General features: G+C 41.6%; 1 long non-coding RNA gene across 1 annotated transcript; it reads left to right on the top strand.

The window, feature by feature from the left end:
- The first annotated feature begins 10,610 nt into the window (after positions 1 to 10,610).
- Positions 10,611 to 13,568, top strand: LOC122548672. Its single transcript, XR_006311300.1, has 3 exons — positions 10,611 to 10,697; positions 10,809 to 10,957; positions 13,320 to 13,568. It is a non-coding gene; the product is annotated as an uncharacterized LOC122548672 (long non-coding RNA).
- Positions 13,569 to 15,882: the final 2,314 nt, after the last annotated feature.

Below are 15,882 nucleotides of genomic sequence, written 5' to 3'. Positions count from 1 at the left end.
TACGTCTGCCACTGAACAAATGCAGTGGAGGGAGTGGATATTTGTTGATGTGATGCCATTAAGTGGGCTGCCTAGTCTTGGATCATTTCAAGCTTGTAGTTGGAGAAGCTCTCATCCAGACAGGCAAGGAGTATTCCATCACACTTCTGACGTGTTTCCAGATTCTTCCAGATGAATGATAAGAAAGAGACTGAAGAAATGGTTTTTATTATTTTTATGGAAATTTAGTGTAGTAAGTGAAAGATTGTCCATTTTGCTAAAACAAAGGCACTGATAATATTAAAATTGAGTCTGAACGGCTTGACAGTGCAATAAAGACAATTATGGGTACAGGACACTAAGGTTTTTACTATTTAATTTGAGATAAATTAAAACATGTTTTAAAAATCTTTGTTGATGGGCTTGTGTCTCTTGATTGAAACTTCTGCTTTGAGGATCCACTCCCATTCATTTAGAGATCCGCAGTTCTTATCTCACTTCAGGGATCTTTATCAATGTCAATGTTTTAGTTCGAGAATTTTAAAACCTGAGTTGCCTTATAACTAGGCTTGACTTCATGTTCGCTGCTTCATTAGTCCAGGCTGCTCCATCACTAGCCTAGTAAAATAACATGTACATACCTTTACCCAGTATTTAAGTATAGTCAGCTCTTCGAAACCACGATGGTTCCGTTCTTGTGCATCCCCACGTTATAGAAAAACAGTGCTTTAGAAACAGTGTTTAAAGTGCTGAATCTGTAATTGTGCTATAACTAACACAGCTTTTAAAAGTATATGCTTTAAAAACGTTCCCAATTCATCAAACGTGTAATAGCGAATTCGCACTGACAAAATGCGCATTATAGCAGAACGACCTGTACACTAGTTTCAAGTGAGGAACAGAGGAGGATGAAGGAAAGGAATACAGTATGACTTTTAACTTCAGGAGACCAAATGCATCGGCCACAAAGGTCCTGTGAACATCTCGGAGAGAAGCTCTTTGCTGGAAGGCTATGTTTTGTTAGCAAGACCTGTGACCTTGTCAAGGCAACTCTGCCAGCAAGTTGTAAAAGAAGCAATTACACTCAACTTTTCTATCACAGGCTCATTTCAAATAGCAACAGGGGAATCAGTGTAAAATAATCTGGAGTGTTATCCAAGCACACATTGACCAGTGACCAACATTCCTTATAGCAAATGGATCAATTGTTTGATGGAACAGCAGGGTCACTGCCATTCAGTTGCATTGCATTGCTAAACTCCCCAGAGGACACCAGAACAGTTACTTGAGAGTTAATCTATAGTTGAACAGTGGGAGGTACTCAAAGAGGTACTGGGGAGCACAGGCTCAACATGTTCCCTTGAGGGTGAAATGATGGAGCAACAAGTCCAGAGAACTATGGATGTCTAAAAATATTCAGGACTGAATAAAGAGGAAAAGAGGAATGTACAATAGGTACAAAGGGAACAAAGCAATGGAGGGTTGAGAAGGACGTACAGGGGGCATCTCAAGAAAGCAAAGAGAGGATATGAGAAAACATTGGTGGGTAGAACAACAGCAATATCAACTTCTGAGCAAGATTTCTGTTACTGTTACAAGTGTGAGACAGGATTTTCAACATGTGTAGGGCTGAGGACAAAGAGGAGGAACTGTCTGAGCGTGGAAGTGACATGAGATGGAACCTTTCCACCTTGGACCAGGCATCACCTCATTAGTGTCTCATCAAAAGCAGCAGCATTCTTCCCATTGATGCTGATGAGCTTTTTTTTGTGGTATGTGAAAGCTGATGGGGGTCAGACCAGTGGATAATACACAAGATATTTTAGCCCACCTAAGTTTTATGAATAGGAGCAGAAAATACGCATCAATTAAGGCCTTCAAGACAACATTGGAATTTTTCTGGAGAGCAATTGTTTGCAGGGATGTGGAGAAATGGCAGGAGATTAGAGCTGGGTAATAGAGCCAGTACAGACAATGGAGGGCTGAATATCCTCCTTCTGCGCCACAATGATTCTGTGCTTCTGTGGAATGCTGTGAATAACTAAAATTATAGCAGCAACTGAAAAGATGGTTTTACTACTCTGAATGTAAAACCTTCATTAATTCTAAGGTCTGCATTTTCTTTCTATCACAGGCTATTTATATTTGTGATCCAGCTGTATCATCAGTCTTAAAATACTATGGTTCAACAGAATTCAACACCTTTATTTCAAAAGACACACAGTTACAATGCAAATCAATTAAATTTAATACACTTTAGCACTTGTCATGTACATTTACTATGTAATGGGTCAGGATAATTAACTTGGAGTGGTAATAAAAGTAAATTAGTGACTTAACTGGAGCTTCTGCCTTCAAAGTGCGACAGCCAACTGCAGTCAGGTGTAAAAACAACAGTACCAGCTTCAGAAAGATGATTTTGAAATGACTAAAACAGAAAATATATTGCAGTGACATGGAAAACATTTAACCTGTGACTCTTGGGCCATGGTGAACAACATGGTTTTTGCAATGGCGTGCTACATGAGCACGGTAGTGTGTTTGCTATGTTATTAGACTAGCAATTGAGTAGATTCCCACACTAACAATCCAAAACGCTGCAGTGCACATCCCATCGTTGCAACTCGAGAACTTCAATTTAAGCGTTACAGTCTGAAATCTGAAATTAAAATCTGACAATAATAAGTGCAATTGCAGGAGCTGTTGGATTGCTCCAATAGCTGCATGGATGTTCACTTGGTATGGACATGTCGCTCTTATCCAGTCCGACACAAATGTGACTCCATTCAAGTGTCAAAATAGTTGTTCCTTAACTGGTCCCTGATGTCCTCTCACAAACTGCTCAGTTTTATCAAGTTAGGTACAAATGTTGACCTTGGCGACAATAAAGGCGCAGAGTCATACAGTCCTAGAGCACCCTTCGGCCCAAATCATCCATGCCTACCAGGCACTGAACTGGTCCCATTTGCCTGAATTTGGTCCATATCCCTATAAACCTTTCCTTTCCATATACCTGTCCAAATGTCTTTTAAATGTTGTAATTGTACCTGCCTCCATCATTTCCTCTGGCAGCTCGTTCCATATACACACCACCCTCTGTGTGAAACAGTTGTCCCTCAGGTCCCTTTTAAATCTCACTCCTCTCACCTTACACCTATGCCATCTAGTTTTGGACTCCCCTACCCTGTAGAAAAGACCTTTGCTATTCATCTTACCTAAGCCCCTCATGATTTTATAAACCTCTGTAAGGTCAACCCTCAGCCTCCTACGTTCCAGGGAAAAAAGTTCCAGCCTATCCAGCCTTTCCTTATAACTCAAATCTTCCAGTCTTGGTAACATCCTTGCATATGTTTTTTGCACTATTTCCGGTATAATAACATTCTTCTTAAAGCAAAGCAACCAGAATTGTCTGCAATACTCCAAATGTGTCCTCACCAATGTATTGTACAGCTGTAACATGACAGACAAATTCCTGTACTTAATGCTCTGGCTGATGAAGGCAAGCATACCAAATGCCTTCTTCACCACCCTATCAACTTAAGATACCACTTTCAAGGAACTATATCCCTGCAGCCTAGGTCTTTCTGCTTGGCAACGTTCCTCAAGGACCTTTCATTAATGGTGTAAGTCCTGCCCTGGTTTGCTTTATCAAAATGCAACTTCTCACATTTATCTGCATTAATCTCTAATCATCGACCCACTGACCCAGTTGATTAAGATTCCTTTGTATTCTTAGATAACCTTCTTTATTGTCCACTAGACACCACCAATTTTAGTATCATCCACAAACTTGGGAACCATACCTCTTATATTCTCATCCAAATCATTTACATAAATGACAAACAACAGTAGAACCAGCACTGGTTTTGGTCACTTCTGGTGACAGGCCTCCATTCTGAAGAACAGCTCTCTATCATCATCCTCTGGATTCGACTGTCAGGCTAATTTTGAATCCAATTGGCTAGCTTTCCCTGGATCCCATGTGATCTAACCTTACTAACCAGTCTAAAATGCAAAATCTTGTTGAAGGCCTTGCTAAGGACAACTTCTACCACTCTGCCTTCATCCATCTTCTTGGTCACCTCCTCAAAAAACATAATCAAGTCTGTGAGACATGATTTCCCCAGGCACAAAGCCATGCTGACTATTCCTAATCAGTCCTTGCCTTTCCAAATACATGCAGATCCTGTCCCTTGGAATACCCTCCAACAACAAACCCACCACAGGCTCACTAGTCTGTAGTTCCCTTTTCCTTGCAGCATTTTTAAAACAATGGCACAACATTAGCTAATATCCAGTCTTCCAGCAACTCATCCTTGGCTGGTGGTGATATAAATATTTCTGCTGGGACCCTACAATTTATTCCCTAGTTTCCCACAATGTCCCTGGGATACACTTGATCAGGTCTTGGGGTTTTATCTATCTTTATGCATTTTAAGACCTACAATATCTCCTCTTCTAAAACGTGGACCCTTTTCAAGACATCATTTTCTTTTTCCACTCACATAAGCACAGACATGAATAACAAAAAAAATTCACGTTAAATATGCTGACTCTGCAGAATAACCACTGCAATTACTTATTCACAAAATATAAAGCACTTGAGATCTTTCCTCAGAAAGGGCACTACAAGCCTTTTCTGTTTGTGTGAATCTTCAAATAGCTTGATAAATAAATATTTGATGAGAATCCAAACTCCAGAAGCAAGAAGGCTGCAGTCTGTGAGGGTGGAAAGGGGTAAGAGCTATCAAAGTAGTGAAGGAAGAAAACTGCAGAAGCTGGCTGCTGGAGAACAGAGAATGATAAGGGCAGGATGGGCTGGCTGAAGTGTTTTTAAGTAAAAGGCACCTAACTTTCCACTACTTGTTTTTTCCCTAGACAGCGATCAGATCTCAGAGATTGGCCTTTAACTCCACAGTGATTACATTTTTCAGAAAGTGCAAGAAATTAAGGGGACATTGCAGCTGTTAACACTCAGTCAGAGCTCCATGGCAACTGATCCATATGACTCACAGCTTTCTGATTCAAGTTTAAGAGCGCAGCAACATGACCATGGCTATGGTAGTTGGCCATTTTCATCTTTAGTACACAGGCGATTTAGAGGCCACATCTGTAGTCTGCTTGTGCATTTTAATATCCTATCAGTGTAATGATTCGGCAAAAAAAAAGCATGCTTTCCTCGAATTCCTCTAGGGTTGTTTTGCAATTGATGCGGGCAGGAGTTGAGCAGACTTGAGAGGCACTGTGCAAGGCTTTCTGATGATTTTAAAATAATCACTTTAAAGTGATGCATAACCGATTCCTGCTTTACTGATGGTGGGAAACAGTTTTTGTCGTGCTAAGTTAATAAACTAAAGTGGAGGCACAACAGGACAACACTGACAAATTTCAAATCTAAGCAAAAGTATTTTTCATCTGTCACTTGTTTCAATTGCTAATGGTCACCTTTGCAAATGACAATCAGTTTCGACAGGCAGAAACAACTAAAAATTGCATCCTGCTTGGTTTGTCATGCATCGGGGATAGCACAGAATTGCAGTCCAAGATATGTACTTCAATTGCTCAATTGGCTTATTTCAACAAAGATGCAGAATACAATAACAAAATCAGAAATTGCTGGAGAAACTCAGCCGGTCTGGCACCACCTGTGGAGAGAAAGCAGAGTTAACATTTCAGGTCCAGTAATCTTTCTTTAGAACTGTTCTGATGAGGGGTCCCGTAGCCACTCAACAAACTCAGATTACTATGGAGGGAACAAAAGATTAACTTTGTCTCAATTATTGCTTTTTTTGCTTTTAATAATTTCTGTAACTAAAATGTCACCAAATTGTGGCGACTTAGACACATCTCACTGTATTTTCAACAATCCAAGTGACAATAAATTTGCTATTATATTCATTATAAATGTACCAAATCTCCACAGCAGGCTGTTTGTGCTATCATATGCTCACCAGTGGCAGAAGTACTCTGTATGACTGGGACTTCCTGAGATTCCCAGTTCCATTTTCAAATGCAGCTATGCACCAGGTCAAGCTGGATCAGGGAGGAACTGCCCTTCGCAGTTCCTGTATGTGACAAATTGAGAAAGGGAAGGTAGCTCCCTGTTTTGTCACCAGGTATCTGGAGGACCTGGCAGATTGGATGATGCAGAATAGGGTCAACCTCTTTCCACAAGACCTCCAGAGACAACCACAGCACTAGATACTGCCAACTTTGTTCAAAGCTGCCACTCAATTTAATTCATGTCAGTGTGATGTCCAGAGAGAAGCTCAACCGTGCATGAAGATCAGTATTAACCTTCGGTCTTCCATGAGGGTAGCTGCTACCAAATTCGATCTGTACTTCACTCTGTCTCTAACTCTGGCTCGGGAACTACTGTTCTCATTATTGCATGGAGCATCTTCCTTTACTGCTCTCCCCAATTTCAACACCCCCAAGAACTCCCCTACTGCCTAGTCTCTGTGACATCAACTCACTGACTTGCGAAAGGAGCATAGCTAAGGTGAGTGGAGACTTTATCTGAGTGAGAGGAAGGCCAAGTAAATAAAGCCGTAAATTTGGTTTAAAGAGTGAATTTGTAAAAAGAAGCCTGGACATATTTTACTGTAAGATATAATCTATCCAGAGAGAGAAGTGAATGGGGAACGATGGAAGATGGAAGTTGAGTGGCCGACCTGCTGAGACCAGCAGCAGAGTGACGTCACAAAACAGCAACATGACGTGAGTACAGGGAAAGAGGCGGATTAAAGAGTAGGATTGAGGGATATTGCTTGCCTTTAAAGTAAAAGTAAGGTCTTCAGTTTGTATCAGTTCTATTTATTTCTTAAAAATAGTTGCTAAATATAAGATTGCTACAGGTCATTTTACTTATTAAAAATACAGGAAAGTGCATTAATTGGTGGTCTTGTGGTGCAGTGACAGTGTCTTTACCTCTGGGTCAGGAGACTCTGGTTCAAGACCCGCCTGGTTCAAGTCCCATATGTTCCAAAAGTATGTATTATTATATGAAGTGTATTGATTAATATAGTTATATCAACTATGATAGTGATCCAATTTGGGAGGAATATTGCTGTTGCAGCAGGTAGAAGTTACTGGACACCAAGTTGATCCAGAGCAAATACATCTGAACTAAAGGTTTTGCAGCTTGAAGAACTTCTAATCTGGGTTGAGAAGCTGAAGGCTGACTGCTCACTGTTGACATTGCATCACGTGATGGATAAGAATACTTACCCAGGAACGATATATTGTGAGTCCCATCAGTGAGTAGGTTATTTTGGATCTGGTAACATGTAATGTTTTTGCTTATTCACTTGTGGAATGAGGGATGTGGGTGTCGCTGGCTGGGCCAGCATTTAGTGCCCATCTCTAGAGACCCTTGAGAAACTGGTGTTGAGTTGCTATGTTGCCATCAAAGTGCTGTTGGTAGATTGAAAATATTGTTAAGGATGGAATTCAAGGATTTTGACCCTCTGACACTGAAAGAATAGTGATATACTTCCGAGTCAGGATGGTAAGTGACTTTGAGGGGAACTTATAGGTAGTGGTGTTCTCACATATATGCTGCCCTTGTCCTTCTAGATGGAAGTCTTTGTGGGTTTGGAAAGTGCTGTTGAAGGATTTTTGGTCAATTTCTGCTGCTAATGAATGTTGGTGATGAAAGATGTGGATTTTTGTGAAAGTGGTGCCGATAAAGAGAGCTAATTTGTCCTGCAGGATGTAAAAATCCTTGAGTGTTGTTCGAGCTGCATCCATTCGGGCAAGCAAGGAATATTACATCACACTCCTCAGTTGTGCCTTGTAGATGGAGAACAAGGTTTGTGGAGTTAGGAGGTGAATTAGTGGCTGCAGGATTCCTTGCCTCTGATCTGCTCTTGTAGCCATCATATTTTAATGTCAAGTCCAGTGTAATTTCTTGTCAATGGGAACTCCCCCCACCCCGGATGTTAATAGTGGGGAATTCAATGATAGAAATACCATTGAATGTCAAGTGGTGAAGGTTAAATTTTCTCTTATTAGAGGTGATCATTACCTGACATTTGTGTGAAGTAAAAGTTACCTGCCACTTTTCAGCCCAATTCAAGCCTATGGACATGGACTGCTTCAGAATCTTAGGAGTCACAAATATAGTTGAACATTATACAATCATTTGCAAACATCTCCACTTATGACCTGATGGAGGGAAGGTCATTAATTAAGTAACTGGAGGTGGTCAGGCATAGGCAAGAAAAAGGTGACTTTAACATGGTAGAAGTTGGCATTCAGTTTGAGAGTGAGAAATCTGAATTAGAAACGTCTGTGCTAAGTTAAATTAGGGTGAGTGTGAAGGAACAAGGGCAGAGATAACTAGACTAGATTAGGAAAACAATTTAGCAGCAAAGACACTTGTGGAACAATTTCACAGATTCAGTCCAATATTATGGTTTATTGTGAGAGGAAGTGAATACAAACGTAGGTTTGTTATAATTCAGTTGTGGGAGAAAGTGAGGACTGCAGATGTTGGAGATCAGAGCTGAAAATGTGTTGCTGGAAAAGCGCAGCAGGTCAGGCAGCATCTAAGGAGCAGGAGAAGAAGGGCTCATGCCCGAAACGTCGATTCTCCTGCTCCTTGGATGCTGCCTGACCTGCTGCGCTTTTCCAGCAACACATTTTCAGCTATAATTCAGCTGTACAGAACATTGGCGTGACCACTTCTGGACTACTATCTGCAGTATGGTCTCCGTCTTAAGGAAGAAAATAAATGCATGGATGCATTTATAAGTGAACTAATCCCAGTTATGGAGCACTGTTTTCTGTGGATAGGCTGAACAGGCTAAGCTTGAGTTTAGAAGAAAAAGCAATGACCTGATTGAAACATTCAATAATGTGAGGGGCCATGACAGGGTAGATGGGAATATCAACAGCTAGGCATCACAACTTCAGAAATAGATGTTACCCATTTAAGACAGAGAAAAGTAGAAATACTTTATTTCTGAGTGTTTGGAACTATCCTTCTCAAAAGCTAGTGAAAATAATTTTAAGACAGAGGCAGATAATTCCTTACTAACTAATCAAATAGGCAGGAACATGCATTTAATATCAGATCAGTTCTGATCTTATTGAATAATAGAGCTAGGTTCAAGGGTCAAGTGGCCAACCTCTGCTCTTCATTCATTGTTCCTCTAAGGATTCCATGGCTGTTCTGTTTAATACTTTGTTGAAGTTCACCACCTTTCATAAACGTAACTGCATAGCAGGGAGAAATTAGAAACAATGGGGATATCCAAATGTAAGCACGTTCTGCAATATTTATATGAGAAAGACCCTAAGCTGCAGAGTATTTTCTGCAGTGATAGTTGTGTCAATAATGCATGAGCATTTATAAAATGGGGATCTGTTGTACTTCGACCTTCCAGTCAAGAAAATCAGATGATTCATATTGCTCTGTACAAAATTTGAAATAAACTATCTGGATGTGGTTAAAATTTGGAATGCATAACTGATTAGGTAGCATTTCTTTGCAAGCAAGATTTGGAAACAGAGAGTCCTCCTGCACAGGAAAAGGTAAATTCTGAGCTCAAATCCAAGATTTTAAAATAAAATGGTGAACTGTGGATGCCTGTTGTTGTTCTCCAGGGAACCTGCGAGAGAATTAGACAACTTTTTCAAAGAGTGGCACGGTGGCTCACAGCACCAGCGGCCCAGGTTTGATTCTACCTTCGGCATCTGTTTTGACTTTGCACATTCTCCCTGTGTCTGTGTGGGTTTCCATCGGGTGCTCTGGTTTCCTTCCACAGTCCAAAGATGGCAGTTTAGGTGAATAAGCGATGGGGAATGAAGGGTTACAGGAATAGGGTAGGATGTGAGTTGAGTGAGTTTGGGTAGGAGGTACTTTGGAGGGTTGATATGGACTTGATAGGCTGAATTGAAAATGTGTTGCTGGAAAAGCTCAGCAGGTCAGGCAGCATCCAAGGAGCAGGAGAATCGACTTTTCGGGTATGAACCCTTCTTCAAGAGCTTCTCCTGAAGAAGGGCTCATGCCCGAAACGTCGATTCTTCTGCTCCTTGGATGCTTCCTGACCTGCTGCGCTTTTCCAGCAACACATTTTCAGCTCTGATCTCCAGCAACTGCAGTCCTCACTTTCTCCTTGATAGGCTGAATGGCCTGCTTCCACACTGTAGGGATTCTGTGAATTTCACAACAAATGCTTGAATCCCAAAGGCAATCCTAGGAGGTGTGGATGGTTGGTGGATCTAGAAGCTGCTAACAGGCTTGCTATAGAGCCAGGTAGATTGCCGTTATAGCATTTGAATTTTAGATTTTTGGCTTCTCTATTTTTTTGCTTTTTGTTTTATTTAATTTGTCATGCTTGTAGGCAGAAAGAAATACAGAATTTGCCAAGCATTCCAAATATTTATCACACTTGGACTGCTTATTTCAAAATATTCCATTTAACAAAACATTGTATTCTGAGATTACTCCAGTTGCTGTTGGTCAGCTTTGCACATCACAAGGCAAAAACAATTAATAATGACACGCTGCTTGTTTTGCCAAAAGCTGTTTATGTAAATAAGCTTCTTGAAATGGCACAGCATCATAGACCAAGGAACTTGTTTCCCTAATTTTTTTCCCAATGTTCCCATGCCAGGAACAAGAAAAATCAGGTATACTTGTCCCTCCTTATTGTTATCCAGGGACCTTTGATGGAAAATGAATATGTGGCAGATGTATGTAAAACAGGGTGAGGTTCATCTATGAATTGTAATTTCTTTGTCCTTTGAACAGCTTATTTATATTCATTATGCACACAGCTTTTTATTTGATATTCATCAGCTTTATGATCATTTTCTAGATTTGCCTGTTTGGTTAACTGCGACATTTTAATGACTACTCAATCGCAGAGGAACAACAATGAGATCTAAGGCTGTTGACATCTGACCGCAACAAAGTATGAAATATTCCCAAATCCGATTCTTGTAACTCATTTTGCTAATTTAGATGGTAAGCAAACAAAAAAGAATAAATGTTTAGATATACAAATAGCTGCGAACAAAACAAATTTGTTTTGTTTACAGCTAGCAGCATTTAGTATGCAATTTGTTATAAACCAGGATAAGCTTGTGGAGAGTCACAAGACTTATAAAGTGACTTTTATCCCTTCTCCACAGATGTTGCCTGTTCTGCTAAGTGGTTTACACAATTTTCTTTTTTTTTAGATTTTCTGTCTCTTTATGATTTTGCTTTTTGTTTTATTTGATATGCTTGCAGGGCGAAAGGAAGCATGATGTTGTTGTGGTTCTGTTCGCCGAGCTGGAAGTTTTTGTTGCAAACGTTTCGTCCCCTGGCTAGGCGACATCATCAGTGCTTGGGAGCCTCCTGCGAAGCGCTTCTTTGATGTTTCCTCCGGTGTTTATAGTGGTCTGTCCCTGCCGCTTCCGGTTGTCAGTTTCAGCTGTCCGCTGTAGTGGTTGGTCCTCCTAGACAGGGGACGAAACGTTTGCAACAAAAACTTCCAGCTCGGCGAACAGAACCACAACAACGAGCACCCGAGCTACAAATCTTCGCACAAACTTTGAAGCATGATGTGTTATGCATTCCAAATATTTATCACATATAGTTTATTTCAAATGATTTTCTTTAACAATATGAACTTCCTGGCTTCCTTGACTTAAAGCATGTCAGATCACCTTTTCCAAATATTAATGCATTGCAGATATCACAATTATGGGATAGATACTGAAATGGTGAGTTTAGCACTTTATTTCCTCTTCGACTAGGTATGATTCAGGTTTTTTTGTTTAAACATTTATTTGTGCATATGTGAGACAGCATATATCTAAAATGGCATACAGTTCAAATTCTTGATTGCAAGAACAAAAATTTTATACTATTCTTACAGATAACAAGCTTCAATTGATTATTGCTACCAATAATCATTTCCAATCAAGATGTTACGCTTTACTCACTGCTATCTCTACCAAATCATATTTGTATTGTTCACAATCCACGGTAGTATACATGCATGATGTTAGACCACATTATTTGAAATAATACATGTGCTTATGTTATCCAATCATATCCTTACATAGAAACTTCTAAAATAAGTGCAGGAGTAGGCCATTCAGCCCTTTGAGCCTGCACCATTCAATATGACCATGGCTTATCATGCAATCTCAGTCTCCCATTCCCACCCGCTCCACAAATCCCATGATCCCTTTAGCTGCAAGGGCCATATCCAGCTCCCTCTTGAATATATCTAATGAATCGGCCCCAACAGCTTCCTGTGGGAGAGAATTCCACAGATACACAACTCTCTAAGTGAAGAGATCCTTCCTCATCTCAGTCCTGAAGAGCTTACCCCTTATTCTTAAAATGCGATCCCTAGTTCTGGACATTCCCAACATTGGGAACATTCTTTCCGCATCTAGTCTGTCCAGTCTCATCAGAATTTTATATGTTTCTATGAGATTACCCCCCTCATTTATCTAAATTCCAGTGAGTACAAGCCCAGTCAATCCAATCTTTTCTCATGTGTCAATCCTGCCATTGCGGAGTCAGTCTGGTGAACCTTTGCTGGACTCCCTCAATAGCAAGAATGTTCTTCCTCAGACTAGGGGACTAAAACTGAACACAATACTCTGGATGTGACCTCACCAAGACCCTGTATAACTGTAACAATACATCCTTACTCCTATACTCATGTCCTCTCGCTATGAAGGCCAGCCTGCCATTAGCTTTCCTCACCACCTGCTGCACCTACATGCCAACCTTCAGTGACTGTTCAACCATGAAATCCAGGTCTCATTACACCTCACTTTTCCTAAACTGCCACCATTCAAATAATGATCTGCCTTCCTGTTTTGTGACCAAAGTGGATAACCTCACGCTTATTCACATTATAGTGGATTTGCTCACTCAGCCAGCCTGTCCAAGTCACCCTGCAGCCTCTTAGCATCCTCCTCACAGCACACACTGCTACCCAGCTCAGTGTTGTCTGCAGATTTGGAGATATTGCATTCAATTCCTTCATCCAAATTGTTGATGTATATCATGAATGTACAGCTGAGGTCCCAGCACTCAACCCTGTGGCATCCCACTCATCACTACCTGCAACTCTAAAAAGGATCCGTTTGTTCCAACTCTGCTTCTTGTCTACCAACCAGTTCTCTATCCATGTCAATATGTTACCTCTGATACCATGAGCTTTAATTTTCCTTACTAATCTCTTGTGTGGAAACTTGTCAAAATCTGTTTGAAAGTCCTGATACGCAACATCTACTGATTCACCCTTGTGAATCATCCTAGCTGCAGTACGTAATTTGTGATTACCAGTAAACTTGCACTGTCTATTTTTCCCTTTCAGATGCTCTGCAGCTAGAAGTCCTACAAATATAATCACAGAACTTTAATGTTGCTACCCTATGAGAGTCACAGAGTCAAAGAGATCTACAGTATAGAAAAAGTCCGTTCAACTCAACCTGCCTGCATCCTGTCAGAAATAACCACTAAATTATTTGAATCCCAATATCCAGATTTTCTTTTGTGATCCTTTTCAAGGGTTTCTCACTGTTATGCATTAAAAGTTGTGAACTTGCTCAAGATGTTCTGCTGTTCATCTGTCTTGACTTCAGTACACCAGCAATGGAATCCCACAAATAAATAACATTCCGTTTTTCCTGGTTTCTGTTGATTTCCATGCTCAATATTTCTTATGTTAGAAAATTGGAAAAACCTTTGTCACATTAGTCATAGAGTCACAGAGTCATAGAGATGTACAACACGGAAACAGACCCTTCGGTCCAATCCGTCCATGCCGACCAGATATCCCAAAGCAATCTAGTCCCACCTGCCAGCACTCGGCCCATATCCCTCCAAACCCTTCCTATTCAGGGACCCATCCAAATGCCTCTTAAATGTTGCAATTGTACTAGCCTCCACCACTTCCTCTGACAGATCATTCCATACATGTACCACCCTCTGCATGAAAACGTTGCCCCGTAGGACTCTTTTATATCATTCCCCTCTCACCCTTAACCTATGCCCTCTAGTTCTGGACTCCCCGACCCCAGGGAAAAGACTTTGCCTATTTACCCTATCCATGACCTTCATAATTTTGTAAACCTCTATAAGGTCACCCCTCAGCCTTCGACACTCCAGGGAAAACAGCCCCAACCTGTTCAGCCTCTCCCTATAGCTCAAATCCTCCAACCCTGGCAACATCCTTGTAAATATTTTCTGAACCATTTCAAGTTTCACGACTTCTTTCCAAAAGGATGGAGATCAGAACTGCACACAATATTCCAACAGTCGCCACACCAATGTCCTGTACAGCCGCAACATGACCTCCCAACTCCTGTACACAATACTCGGGCCAATAAAGGAAAGCATACCAAATGCCTTCTTCACTATCTTATCTACCTGTGACTTCACTTTCAAGGAGCTATGAACCTGCAATCCAAGGTTTCTTTGTTCAGCAACAATCCCTAAGAGCTTACCATCAAGTGTATAAGTCCTGCAAAGCATGGCATTCCCAAAATGCGTATAAATAAATTGTATGGGATGGATTTTTGTGAGGTCATTGTGATTTCATCTAAACATATGAATACAACCATGAGGGAAAGAAAGGACTTCGTAGGTGAGGACATGAGTTGGTATGAATTGGCATGGATAAGGCAGGAGGAGTGTTGAATACAGCAGGAGGAGTATTGGATAGGGCAGGAAGAGTGTTGAATAGTGCATGAGGACAGTTGGAAAGAGCAGGAGGAGTGTTGGATAGGACAGGAGGAGTATTGGATAGGGCAGGAGTAGTATTGGATAGAGCCGGTGAAGTGTTGGATAGAGCAGTAGGAGTGCTGGAGAGGCGCAGGGAGTGTGTTGGATAGGGCAGGAGGAGTATTGGATAGAGCCGGTGAAGTGTTGGATAGAGCAGGAGGAGTGCTGGATACAGCAGGAGGACAGTTGGAAAGAGCAGGAGGAATGTTGGATAGGGCAGGAGGAGTATTGGATAGGGCAGGAGGAGTGTTGGATAGAGCAGGAGGAAAGTTGGATATGGCAGGAGGAGTATTGGATAGGGCAGGAGGAGTTTTGGATAGGGCAGGAGGAGTGTTGGATAGGCCAGGAGGAGTGTTGGATTGGGGAGGAGTGTTGGATAGTCCAGGAGGAGTGTTGGATAGAGCAGGAGGAGTGTTGGATAGTGCAGGAGGAGTGTTGGAGAGATCAGGAAGAGTGTTGGATAGAGCAGGACGAGTTTTGCATAGGGCACGAGTAGTATTGGTTAGGGCAGGAGGAGTGTTCGATAGTGCAGGATGAGTGTTGGATAGGGCAGGAGGTGTATTGAATACAGCAGGAGTACTGTTGGATACAGCAGGAGGAGTGTTGTTTAGGACAGGAGGAGTGTTGGAGAGGGCAGGAGGAGTGTTGGATAGGGCAGGAGGAGTGTTGGATAGGACAGGAGGAGTGTTGGAGAGGGCAGGAGGAGTATTGGATAGGGCAGGAGGAGTGTTGGAGAGGGCAGGAGGAGTGTTGGATAGGACAGGAGGAGTGTTGTTTAGGACAGGAGGAGTGCTAGATAAGGCAGGAGGAGTATTGGACAGAGCCGGAGAAGTGTTGGATAGAGCAGGAGGAGTGTTGTTAGAGCAGCAGGAATGTTGGATAGAGCAGGAGGAGTATTGGATAGTGCAGGAGGAGTGTTGGATACAGCAGGAGGACAGTTGGAAAGAGCAGGAGGAGTGTTGGATAGAGCAGGAGGCGTGTTGGCTAGGGCAGGAGGAATGTTGGATAGAGCAGGAGTCGTGTTGGCTAGGACAGATGGATTGTTGGATAGAGCAGGAGGAATATTGGATAGGGCAGGAGGAGTGTTGGATAGAGCAAGAGGAAAGTTGGATAGGGCAGGAGGAGTGTTGGATAGAGCAGGAGGAGTATTGGAT

This window comes from Chiloscyllium plagiosum, chromosome 3, assembly GCF_004010195.1.
Source record: "Chiloscyllium plagiosum isolate BGI_BamShark_2017 chromosome 3, ASM401019v2, whole genome shotgun sequence".
NCBI classification, from domain to species: Eukaryota; Metazoa; Chordata; class Chondrichthyes; order Orectolobiformes; family Hemiscylliidae; genus Chiloscyllium; species Chiloscyllium plagiosum.
Note: the sequence above shows the minus strand (reverse complement) of the source record. Positions and strands in the feature narration are given on the sequence as shown.